The 13469-nt window shown below is 44.2% G+C and overlaps 1 protein-coding gene across 9 annotated transcripts in view; it reads right to left on the reverse strand.

Annotated features, from left to right (window-relative positions):
* Positions 1 to 13469, reverse strand: part of TNS3 (tensin 3) — a 208726-nt gene that overhangs the window by 58074 nt on the left and 137183 nt on the right. The gene's annotated exons all lie outside the window — the stretch shown is intronic.

The following is a 13469-nucleotide window of genomic DNA, read 5'->3' on the forward strand; positions in this document are numbered from 1 at the left end:
AGTTCAGTTATAACTTAAAACTTCAATTTTTACCTTTAATTTACCTAAAAACTTAAATTTACTCTTAAGCACTCTAAAATTAACTCCCAAGTCAGGCACCAAAATTTTCCTGTGCAACAGAAATGACAAGTTTTGTAGTGTATTTTACATACAAATAAGGCAGGTGAGAAGATTGACAAGCCTTGTTTTTCTCTCACTTCACAATTTATTTCAGAGGGACTGTGCTTACCCACAGAATAGCACAGTAAATGGGAACATCTGCAACAGTTCAACACTTTTTAAAAATATTATTTAATAAGGTATGCACAAAAGGATTTCTTTTTTCTCTCCTTTGTCTGCAGAGACAATGTAGTATGATTTACAATACTGTATCTTGGGCCATCTCCAAAGGTTTATTTTTGATAGAGGAAAGATCTGTGAAGGTATTCTAGACATGTAATCAGACCCTAAGCCATCTCAGTTTTATTCATTTTGCATTATTTTTTTGAGAGAGGGAGGCTTTGTTTAATGCTCAATTCTGTGTTGAGCTGATAAACTCCAAGTGAACTATAAGACTGTAAGAATTGTTTATCTGTGTAATTCATACAGTAGGTAACCTAGGGAAGTTTTGAGATGGTAATTTCAAACACCATAACTCATGCATGAAGAAGAATTAGAATTACCTGATAGCAACAATATCATTTCAACCTTATGGCAAATATAGAACCTCTCTTCCTCATGCTGGCAAATTTAGATAGAAATGCATATCTTGGTCACAGTCATTGAAACAGGCTGCCCTAAATATTGAATGCATGTGTTTCTGTGTTCTGCCTTCACTTGATCACACAATTCCTCACCTGCATGTAATACTTTTCTAAAGATGCAAATTGTAACATTTTAACAGTGAAAAGGTGGGGTACACAGATGAGACATGGGTGACAATGATGGTAGGTTATAATGAAAATGGGTAAAAACATTTCTGTCCTCTACATTTATTAACAAATTCCTGCTTTTACAGTTTTGTAGGTTGAATCAAAACATTGATTTCACTTTCCTTTTTTACTGAACAAGCATAAGCCTTGTGGTAAAAGATGGCTGATTTGAGAAATTAAGTCTTACTAATATCTTTAGTAGTAGACTGAGGTCATGTGTTAATTATTAGGCATAAAAGAATATACAGAGAGTGAAGTAAATGGGGAATATAAGGCTGAAAGAAAAGCTTATATACACATCAAAATTTTTTCATACTACAAACTTCCTGTCATTTAAAATTAAGGACTACTGCAGCACTGTGTTATTAGTAAACAGCAGCTTCATTCACTATCAGAAACACATCTGTGCATAACTCAGCTCACATAAAAGATAAAAATTGGAAAAATCTTAATAAATAGTGCACTGATTCTCCTCTGATAAGCAACACACATGACACTGAAGGAGAGAAGAGGTCATCAACCATTGGTCTGCATGGTTCATAAAGATATGTCCTAGCAAAAAGAAATTCAATGATCCAAAAATGCTAAGCACATAATGCAAGAAATCATTTCAGACAGAGCCCAGAACTCTGCTGCATGGGCAGTCAGTAGTTTGTGCCAGGTTGACCTATGCTAAGGATACAAAAAACATCTAGGAAGAAGCATGAAAGGAGAGGTAGTTGCCTATCTGTCAGTCAGTGCAGAATCATATGAGCAAACAGAAGCAAGAATGCACCACAATGTACATCCCAGCTCTCACACATTTCATTCTTAGGCACATTCTTCCAGCTTTGCAGGGCACTGGAAACATGCACGCACTTTTAAGGTATGTATTTTCTGCAGGAAACCACTCATGCAGGAAACCAGATAATTCCACCATCCTCCTGTAACGCAACCCTCAAGTTAGACACACACACACACCATGCATCACATTGATCTCATTCACCTCCAGCACTGGGCGCTCCTCCCATTGAAGAGATTCAAGCAGAATGTCTCATTCATCCAATCAACCTCACTCAGACCATTCAGTCCGGATAAAGAGATAACTCTCTTTATCACAGACCAATTCATTCTATTAATATACTTGTTAGGTCAAGGACTGTTTAAGTCACAGAGTATAGAGCTCCCTCTAAAACCTGACTCTGTAAAATCAGCCATTGTGAGCAACTGTTGTTTTCATTATCCATTATTAATTGCTACTTCTTCATCCCCATGGCAGCCAGCATTTCTTTGTGCCATCAATTACGGCTCCTGTGCTGCACTAGTTTAAACAGCAAATTAAGTGCCTTGGATGTTCCCCTACTTATCCTAATTCTATAAAATTCTATGAGTCTACTTCAAAGTAAGATAAACCACATTCAACACATTCTGGAGTATGGCTTCTCCTCCCAGCTTTATGCGTCAGCAATCTTGCTGAAGAGGCACTCTACCCCTTCATCCAACTGATTAATAAGTTAAAGAAGACTGGATTTAGACCCCTGAACTACAGGCATCTGTAGACTGTGCCACTGACAACAACCCTCTGAGACCTGATATGCAGCCAATTCTCAATCCAGTGATTCAGAACAGTGGTGTATATAGGGAAAAAATATTCCAGTGTTCCTCATTCTTAGTATTCATTCAGGTAAACAGCTTTTTCCCCATGCTGGTTTGTGCACACCATGCATGAATAAATGTATGATTCTGTATATTTCAGTGGGGCAAGTCCAGATATGTAAATATATAAATTCTACAGCACTTAGAACATCAGTATGTGCTGGTGACCTCCTAGTCTCAAGCAGAGGTGGCAGCATGCCACATATTTGTGTTGTTTTACCTCTAGAACCCTAAGTACTTTTAAAATCAAGCTCTTGCTAGTATAAATTGATTGTTACTTGCAGAAGTCAGAAATGGGATATTTTAGCACTTGACCTAAAGACAAACTTAAAAAAATTTTATTGTTCTAAAGCTATACAAATTATTTTTCTAATTTTGTTTAATTAAAGGCTATTCTTATGTTCCTGACTACTAAAGTCTTCCCTCTTCTACTGTGCCCTGATACCTTCCCTCAAATATCCAGAATTTTAAATACGGTCTATACATTTATATTTGATTCCCTTAAATACAGAGATTTCATAACTTAATTCTTTAAAACAAATCCTCTTCCAGATCATTCCCCAAGAACAATTATTTTCACTAGTCTTTATTTACCTGACATTAAAAATGGAAGGAAAATTACAGTGACTTCTACTTTGAGATGACCAGAATCTTTGAGAAAATTTCAAGTATCTCTTTTAAGCTTCATATATCCAAACTCTGAACTGTAAAAGGTGACTTATTCTAAATCATCTCTTTATTCCCCTCACTATATTTACTGTATATAAAGAGAAGAATTCTCTCCTGCTGGAAAAATCTCAATTTGTCCATCAGCTAATAATTTGGGAAGATTCAAGAGAATTACAAACGAAAGCCACAAAATACATACTGCGTGTTAAAAATAAGAAGTGAAGTATCTCACATTTATTAGTCATGGATCTTTGGACTTCTTCAGTCCTCGGTTACCTTCCTAAGCACAGAACTGTGATTTCACCTTCCCTACAAGAATCACTGTTGCAGTGTGATTTCGTGTTTCACCTATCCCAACTCCCCCAGGTGTGCCAACCTTCCCCCTCCCCCTTTTGCCCTCCTGCTAAGAGCTTGTCAATCAATCTTAACATTCCAGCAGGGGCGTCGTGTGGTTGGCAGAAGTTCAAAAATGTCCCTCAGGTCTGGGCTCATTGGCCTGTCCAAGCGTCTATATCCCTTGAGCCTTCCCCTCCTCCCACCTGGTTGGTGCCTCACCTGTCCCTTCCCCTCCCCCTGACCCTGGGGCTTAAAAGGACACAAGACCAAGCGGCCCAGAGTTCTATTGCGAGCTGTTACCGCATTCAGAGGTCTACCATGCTGAAATAAAACTCTGGATTAAGACTCTACGATAGAACCTTCTCTTTTCTCTTCACCGTCGCCTGAACCTCTTCCACCAGAGGTAAACTGAGTTCCTACTTTGCCTGGATTTGTTCCAAGTGCCTAGCTGCAGCATCCAGCCGGCCAAAGGTATCTCTGGGGTGAAACGCCACAGCTGCTGCCTTTGGTCTAGCAGCGAGGGCTAGACAAAGCCAGGCACACCACACCCGGAAACATCGGGATTAATATTCTATATGTTGGCGCCCAACGTGAGGCTGCACGGACCTGCCACCCCAGAAGGAATCTCAGAACCTTGGAAAAGCATTACAGCAGCTTAAGATTCCACTGGAAGAGCTGTGGTTGCATAGCTCTCAAGAGAGACTTTGGGACTGATCCCACAAGAAGCCTCGATGAACGGTCAGCGCCTTTGGAAAGTGCAGCTCCTTTCTGGTGAGCGAATTTTCCAGGGGAGAATAGGGGAGCCCCTCCTGCCCAAGGGGTCCTATTCAAGTGAGGAGACCAGCCTGCCTGACCTGGACTTCAACAGCTTCGATTTCGGTGAGTATTTCTGCTCCTTGGGGGTGTAGAAGCTCAAATTCCGTCTCTGCTGTGAGACTTGTTCTTTTTTTGCTCTTGCATTTAGGCTGCGCAGCCCTGCCAAGCTAAGGCGGTTCCCTGTGTAAAGCTTTAACTCTGTGGCGTGTTTTTGCTGTTTTTAGAATTCGCGCCGTCAGTCGGAGGAGCGGGACAGCTCTGCCTGCCCCTCCCCCCGGCCCGGCAGTGCAGGCAGCTCTCTCTCGGTGCGCGGGGGCAGAGGTGCTCCCTACACATGGCGCGGGGCAGCCCCGGTTTCGGCTTGCCATGTGGCGAGGGGTGGCTGCATTCACGGCCGGGGGAGGTTTAGTCTGTCTCTCCACGCAGCCAGGGTGGGTCCTGATTCACTGCTGCTGCTGCCGCGGCAGTTTTAAAAGCAGTACAGCTGCATTGTGAAAGCTTTCGTCTGATATAGCCTTTTAACCGTGGTCTTTTTAGAAATTGGTAGCTGATTTTGGCTTTGCATTCGGTCGGCGGGACTGTGTTCTGTGCCATTTACATCTAAGATGGGCTCAAAGTTAAAGCACAGCACAAAAAAGGGTGTATTACCATATTATTGGAACTTCAGTTAGTGCAAATGTAAAGTTCTCTAAAGGAAAATTGAAACAGTTTATAAGGTGGCTTTTTCTACACTTCCCACAAACTTCTCCTGAGGAAGTCCACAATATTCAATTTTGGGATAAAGTAGGGCATGAATTGATAACCTTGGGACAGTCTGGGAATACATCTTCAGCTAAATTTGTGTTCTGAAGCTTACAAATTCAAACAGCCTTACTCAAGCAAAGGGAATTGGAGAAAAAGCCAAATATCAAGCCATGTACCTCTGCTCTCCTTGTTTCTCTCCCTTCCAGCCCTAAACCTCTTACCCCAAAACTTGGTATTTTAAAGAGAGCAAATCCTGCTCATATGCTGGGAAGTCGACTCCCAGAGCAGGTTAAAATGCCTGAGTTCCCTTGTCCACAAGGCCCTGGCCAGGTCTCGTGGAAAACGTCCCAAAACCCTGTGTCCCCCGCTCTGAAACCCAGAGCACATGTTAGTTTTTCAGAGAGCAGTGATCCCCAAAATGGCCCCCAGTCCCTAGGGGGTACACAAGATGGAGGATGCCACGTGGCACCATCCCAAACCTGGTCGTCTTCTTCCCAAGATTTCCCTAGGTATCCCAAAACTCCTTCCCCAACCCCCTCTCCTCCTGTTCCTCGTGATACCTTCCCCCCACCTCCCTTACCTGCTGTACCCTCAGCTCCACCCCTCTACTCCTCCCAGGGGGCGTCTGCCGATGTGACGTCACCAGGTGTTCCCGCCTCCTGTTCCCATTGCGTCCCTGCCCTGTCGCCGGGTTCCCACGGTGGGGGGGCACACCCACTGCATGTCCCCAAACCTGTATTTGTTATTTCAGTGCTTCCAATGCAAGGCATACAGGACAGGAAGCTGCAGACCCAATACAGGGTCCCATTTTGTCATTTGCTCCTGTTTTGTATCAGCCTGCAGCACAAGGACGAGCAGCCCCAACTGCTAATTGGAGCTCCTTTGGACGACAATTGATTAAAGAGATCTGTAAATCTCAGAAGGAGTATGGCCCACACAGTCCATATTTCCATGGCCTTTTAAATTCTGAATTGAGTAGGATTATAGTAGTCCCACATGATTTGAAACAGCTTTTCTCATGCCTCATGACCTCTACAGAATTCAAATTATGGGAATTATCATGGAAACAACTGTTAAAGGAGGCTCCCCCAGGCTTGCATGCTGATCCAAACACAGCAAAAGATGCTAATGGCATGCCAATTACCATTGAGCATCTCTTTGGCGAAGGCCAGTGGTCTTCACCCTCAATCCAAGCTACTGTGATTCCTGTAGTAGCACTCGAGAAGGTAAGGGAAGCTGCTGAAAAAGCATTCTTTTCCCTCCAACCTGAGGGGTCTTTTGAGCCCTACAGTAAGATTAAGCAGCCACCATCAGAGCCTTTTCTGAAATTTGTAGAAGGGTTAACTAGAGCCATTGAAATACAAGTTAAAAAAGACAATGCAAGGGAAGAGGTTTTAGAGGAAATGGCATTTACAAATGCAAATGAACAGTGTCGAGCGGCAATTTTGAGCCTTCCTCTCGAACCTCCCACTACACTAAAAGATATGATTCTAGTCTGTAACGGGAAACTGCCTCTGATGAGTGTTGCTGAAGACACCAGACCAAGGCTGCTGCCAAGACCACCACAGCGTGTCGCCGTTGCCAGCCCTGCGCTCATTCCCTCAGCACAGCAGTACCCTGGGCAGCAGCGATGACCACCAATGGTTGACCCCACAAAGCCATGCCTGCTTTGCAATAACCTTGGGCATTGGAGTAGCCAGTGCCCCCTGAAAAAGCAATTTGATGAATTTAGAAATGGCACCGGAGGAAAATTACAAGCACTCCCAGGGGGTCAACAACAACAAAAAAACTGAAAGGGGAGCACCGGCCTGCCAGGCATGCAGACACAAAAAGCAGGCCAAGGGAATAAGGGAAACAAAACAAACCAAGCGCGCAGTAATGTTACTATTTCTGTAAGTGAAGCAGATGCTTCAAAGACCACATCTGCTAGTCCACTGTTGAAAGTGCAACAGAATAACCTTTGTTATGATTTACGGGAACCTATGTTAACCACGTCTTCAATGTCAATGAGCCTCACAGGTTGCAGCTGACAGAAGCATTCCACCTGAAAGACACTGACTGGCATTTTGTCTCTGTCAATCCAGAACAGAAGGGTACATGGCACCAAATTTGTTGTAAGTACATCATCACTGGGGACACCAAACACACACCACATGAGATTGAAATTGCTCCAGGAATGACAACATCAGATCCTGAGCAATTCGTTCTCAAGCTGCACTGTTTCCACCCACCCCTGTTTCTTCCCAAAAGACAAATTGTTGCACAAGCTATCCCTGTGCCGTTTTTGCCTGAAGACACAGAAAAACAAGGGCCCACAATCACCCGGGTCCAAGTTATTGGGAGAGACAAACCCAAATTATGGTGTAATGTCAGTGGGGGTGGGGAGTCAAAACGCATTGAGATGTTTGTAGAGACGGGTGCAGACTGCACAGTGATCCCAGTACAAGGCTGGCCAGCACATTGGCCTTTGCAAAACGTTGCTGGTCACGTTTGAGGTGTAGGAGGCCTGCAATTGGCGAGACAATCCAAAAGCATCATCCAAATAGAGGGACCAGATGGACAATTAGCAAATATCCGTCCGTTTGTGTTAGATTATTCGGAACCTTTGTTAGGGAGAGATTTAATGGCCCAGTGGGGTGTCACAACTGATATTCCAGACTCTCCACAGCATTTTTGCACAGTGGTCATTGAATAACAGCACCCCTCCCAAAAATTGAAGTGGAAAACAGAAAAACCAGTTGAGGTGAAACAGTGGCCGCTCGGTAAACAAAAAATAAAGGCGCTCGAAGAGCTAGTGAAAGAGCAACTGAAAAAGGGTCACATTGTGGAGACCACGTCCCCGTGGAACTCTCCAGTGTTTGTCATTCAGAAAGCTAACAAAAAGAGATGGCGGCTCCTCCACGACCTCCGACAAATTAATAATGTCATTGAAGATATGGGCTCTCCCCAACCTGGTATGCCATCCCCAACAATGCTTCCCCAGGATTGGAAATTAGCTGTTATTGATATAAAAGATTGTTTTTTCAATATTCCCCTCCACCCTGACGATGCACCGTGTTTCGCATTCTCGGTCCCCACCATCAATGGAAGCCCCTATGAAAAGGTACCATTGGACAGTTCTTCCTCAGGGCCTGAAGGTTTCCCCAGCGATCTGCCAGTGGTATGTCTCTTCCCTGCTTTCCCCAGTGTGTGCAGCCGCAGAGAAAGCCATCATCTATCATTATATGGATGATATTCCTGTGTATGCCCCCAATGATGATTTACTCACACATACGCTTGACCTAACGATCGATGCATTGATTGCTGCAGGGTTTGAGCTCCAGGAAAAGAAAATTCAAAAGATGCCACCTTGGAAATATTTGGGCCTAGAAATTGGAAATAGGACCATTGTTCCTCAAAAACTAGAAATCAATCCAAGGATCAAGACCCTTGCGGATGTCCACAGGTTGTGTGGGTCTTTGAATTGGGTAAGGCCATGGCTCCGTCTGACTAATGAAGACCTTGTGCCCCTCTTTTCAATTTATTGAAAGGGGGAGAGGACTAGTGCTCCTAGGTCTATTACCCCAGAGGCACGGAAGGCTCTAGAAAAGGTTCAGATTGCAATGTCCACAAAACAGGCCAATCGATGTCGGCCTGACCTGCCATTCAAATTTATCATCTTAGGTAAGTTGCCACACCTCCATGGAATCATTTTCCAGTGGGAGGAAAAATAAACACCTAAGGCAAAGGGCACACCTAAAAAGGGCCAGGACAAGAGGGACCCTCTCTTGATCATAGAATGGGTTTTCCTCAGTCACAAAAGGTCCAAGACAATGACAAAGCCTCAGGAGCTGGTAGCAGAACTGATCTGGAAAGCAAGGACCCGGATCAGGGAGTTAGCAGGATGTGACTTTAAGTGCATTCACATTCCAATTGAGTTGAAATCGGGTCAAAATCCTATGCAAATATTGGAACATTGGTTTTGAGAAAATGAAGTGTTGCAGTTTGCTCTGGATTCCTACTCACGACAAATTTCTGTCCACCAGCCTGCCCACAAAATGTTAGAACAAGATGTTCAATTTATTCTGAAATTAAGAAGTGCTCAGAGTAGGAGACCTTTAAAAAAGGCTCTGACTGTCTTTACAGATGCGTCCGGGAAGTCTGTTATGACTTGGAAGGATCCTCAAACCCAGCAGTGGGAGACAGACATTGCTGAGGTGGAAGGTTCACCTCAGGTTGCTGAATTGGCTGCAGTTGTTAGGGTTTTTGAAAGGTTCTCAGAACCATTCAATCTGATTACGGATTCTGCATATGTGGCAGGAGTAGTATCCAGGGCAGATCAAGCAATACTGCAAGAAGTGTCTAACATCGCACTTTTCAAATTGCTCTCAAAACTTGTAAAGTTAGTCACTCGCCGGGAGCAACCATTTTATGTGATGCACATCAGGTCACACACCGACTTGCCAGGGTTTATCGCTGAAGGCAACAGAAGGGCAGATGCTCTTGCTGCACCTGCAGTGATGGCCACTCTCCCAAATGTTTTTGAACAGGCAAAAATCAGCCACCAGCTTTTCCACCAAAATGCACCTGGCCTGGTTCGTCAGTTTCACATCACTCGAGAACAGGCCAAAGCAATTGTGGACACATGCCCAAATTGCCAACAACATGCACTCCCTACAGTGAGTACGGGAGCAAACCCTAGGGGGTTGAACAGTTGTGAACTGTGGCAAACAGATGTAACACACATACAGTCATTTGGACGGCAGAAATATGTTCACGTTAGTGTAGATACCTTTTCTGGAGAGGTCTATGCCTCTGCCCACACAGGAGAGTCATCTAATGATGCCATTAAGCACCTCTTACAGACTTTTTCTTTCATGGGCATCCCCAAGGAGTTGAAAACTGATAATGGGCCTGCCTACAAATCCAAGGAATTTGGGAGCTTCCTGTAGCAATGGGGAGTAGAGCACAAAACTGGCATCCCCTACTCCCCTACAGGTCAAGCCATTGTAGAAAGGACTCACTGTGATATTAAAAGAGTCCTGGACCAGCAACAACAGGTTCTGAAGGTGGAACCTCCCCACATCCAGTTGTCCAGGGCACTGTTCACAATCAATTTTCTGAATTGTTCCTTTGACAGCCTGAACCCGCCCATCCTACGCCACTTTAGGGGGAGCAGTCGTATGATGATGAAAGAAAAGCCTCTGGTTTTAGTAAAGGACCTTGAGACTTGGAAGACGGTGGGACCTTACAAATTGGTTACTTGGGGACGTGGATACGCCTGTGTGTCCACCCCATCTGGGTTCCTTCCAAATGGGTAAGGCCCTATGTTCCCAAGGTCTCAGAGAAATCGACAGAAGCACCCCAGGTTGCTAACTCTGCCTGGAGAAGGAAACGCCGCACGCATTCTCTGAAGGAAATTCCATTTAAGCCTCCTATCTGGAATAGTTTGTAATATATGTTTGTCTTAAGTTTCCTTTTACCGGTTTAGATCCCACTGTTTGTGTGCAGTCTCGAGACACCATGAGACCGAGCCTGCTCTTCATCCTACTTGCGATCATTTCTCCAGCGATCTCCTGGATAAGTCCCTCAGCCCAAAGCGAACGTATGGACTACCTTGGCCAGAGCCCTTGGACAAGATCACATTTGTCTCTCCACAGCGACGGCCTCTGACCCCCTCTCAACTTGCCTGGTGGGAGTTCCCTTTAAATCCTCAGAGTTCCCAAATGAAATGTGGAATCCTTTAAATGAAGTTAACTTACTCGCACCTTCTCCTGGCCGCTATCCTGCTGACAATCCTTTACTGTTTTGGCAGGAGTGGGCGAGAAAGTTACCAGTGCCAAAAAGGGAGCCACAAGAGTTCCATCTCTTAGGCTCCATGAATGCAACCTTTTGCATTCAGTTTGAATTCAATTCCAGGTTACCATATCAGGAAGCTAAATGAAACACCTATCCTGACCCTAGCAACCCACACTATACAGACAAAAACTGGTGTGAAAATTCAGTCCTAGTCATGCACTCATCAGGTGGTGATTATAAGCCTCGTGAACTCCCAAAAGGTATGTTTTTAATATGTGGAGACAGAGCATGGGCAGGTCTCCCTCCTCGTCTGCTCAGAGGTCCATGTACCTTTGGCAAGCTGAGCCTGTTAACCTCAAATTGAACAAACCTAATTCAATGGCAAACAAAAAACAACACACATACATTGGCTATCCAAAAAAGAGACCTAAGGCAATTAGACCCTGACTGTAATTCGGAAATTGTTCACTGGTCTAGACCTAAAGCCACCCCAATTACAGTCCTTCTTCTGTGGATCTCGGCAGCAAAAAGCATGGGAGAATTAGGCCGATTGGAATGTTGGGTTGCAAAACAGGCAAACCTTACTTCTACTGCCCTGAGTGACCTCTTATCAGATGAGGAAATTACCAGCCAAGCCACCATTCAGAATAGGGCAGCCATAGACTATCTGCTCCTTCTGCACAACCATCGCTGTGAAGAATTTGAAGGTCTCTGCTGCCTCAATTTGTCATCAAAGGCAGAGAACATCCATGCCACGATCGACAAGATAAAAACCATGGTGAGCGACATCAAGAGAGAAACTGACGACTGGCTGAGTGGACTGTTCAAAGGCTGGAGACTCTCAGGCTGGTTGGGATCTATTCTGAAAACTGCAATTTTAGTATTGTTTATTTTAGTTATTGTTGTAGTTGTTAGTATTGTTTTCAGACTAATCAAACGCATGGTTCTCAAGTTAGTTTCAAGCTCATCTCCCCCTCCTGAAGTTTACCATTCGGAAGCCCTTAGTGCTCCAATGAATGACATGGAACCTTCAGTGGAAAGCACTGAACTTCCTGTAGAGGAGGAACCGATTTACCAACCATGGTTTGGCAAGCATTCTGCACCACAAACCCAGTCCTCTTCTTTTTAACAAAACTAGGGGGAGATGTTGCAGTGTGATTTCCTGTTTCACCTATCCCAACTCCCCCAGGTGTGCCAACCTTCCCCCTCCCCCTTTTGCCCTCCTGCTAAGAGCTTGTCAATCAATCTTAACATTCCAGCAAGGGTGTCGTGTGGTTGGCAGAAGTTCAAAAATGTCCCTCAGGTCTGGGCTCATTGGCCTGTCCAAGCGTCTATATCCCTTGAGCCTTCCCCTCCTCACACCTGGTTGGCCCTCACCTGTCCCTTCCCCTCCCCCTGTCCCCAGGGCTTAAAAGGACATGAGACCATGTGGCCTGGCATTCTATTGCGAGCTGTTACCGCATTCAGAGGTCTACCATGCTGAAATAAAACTCTGGATTAAGACTCTACGATAGAACCTTCTCTTTTCTCTTCACCGTCGCCTGAACCTCTTCCACCAGAGGTAAACTGAGTTCCTACTTTGCCTGGATTTGTTCCGAGTGCCTAGCTGCAGCATCCAGCCGGCCAAAGGTATCTCTGGGGTAAAATGCCACAGCTGCTGCCTTTGGTCTAGCAGCGAGGGCTAGACAAAGCCAGGCACACCACACCCGGAAACATCGGGATTAATATTCTATATAAATCACCAACCTTGATCATATAGGTCTGCCCCTGAACAGACACCACATGCTAGTTAAGCACATTCATGGTTTAGCATATCCTACAGGGCTTGAGCTGGAGCAACTCATTTGTGTCCGGTGAGGCCATGGGCAGATCTTTTGTCATGCTTCCTAACACTCAATCAAATCCTAAGGACTGGATTTGAGCAAGTCTTTCATTGCACCATGACTGGAGACAAGAAGAGGAAGAGGAAGATGGAAGGGGAGAAAGGGAGGCAAGGGCATATGTTTTGCCAGAGAAATTAGACCACATAAGATTTTCAAACATAACAGTAGGACAGGCAAGAGCTTATTTGTCACAAATTTTAGATTGACCATTAATAAAAGGTTTAGTGGACTTAGCCAGAGGCAGACTACTCATCCTTTTACAAAGCTGCTAGTTCTAGTAGCATTACTTAGGCAACACAGTCAGCAAGTGTTGTGTATTTAATTCCACCAGCTGTAATCATTTCAGAGTCAGAGATAACAAAAAGTACTGTGACTTGTACATTTTTAAAAAGAAAACTTTCCAAAAGAGCATATCTTAAAATACTTTACTGGCAAATATTATATTATTTGTGAAAACATTGCATAGAAATTTAATGCCAGCATGATTACATTGTATTTGAAGATAAAGTGGTTGGAACTTTTTCTCCTAACTTAAATGGCAATTGTAATAATGAAAAACCTACACCAAAAATGCCTTCTACAAATGTCTCAATGTACAAATTCTGCTCCCTTTTAAATTAAATTCACAACAGCAAAATAATCTCAAGAGATTATCTATAACAGGTAAGAACTTGCTGAACTTGCTGAACAGTACTTT

Source organism: Agelaius tricolor, unplaced genomic scaffold (assembly GCF_023055355.1).
Source record: "Agelaius tricolor isolate 1412-34295 unplaced genomic scaffold, bAgeTri1.0.p SCAF_6, whole genome shotgun sequence".
Classification (NCBI taxonomy): domain Eukaryota; kingdom Metazoa; phylum Chordata; class Aves; order Passeriformes; family Icteridae; genus Agelaius; species Agelaius tricolor.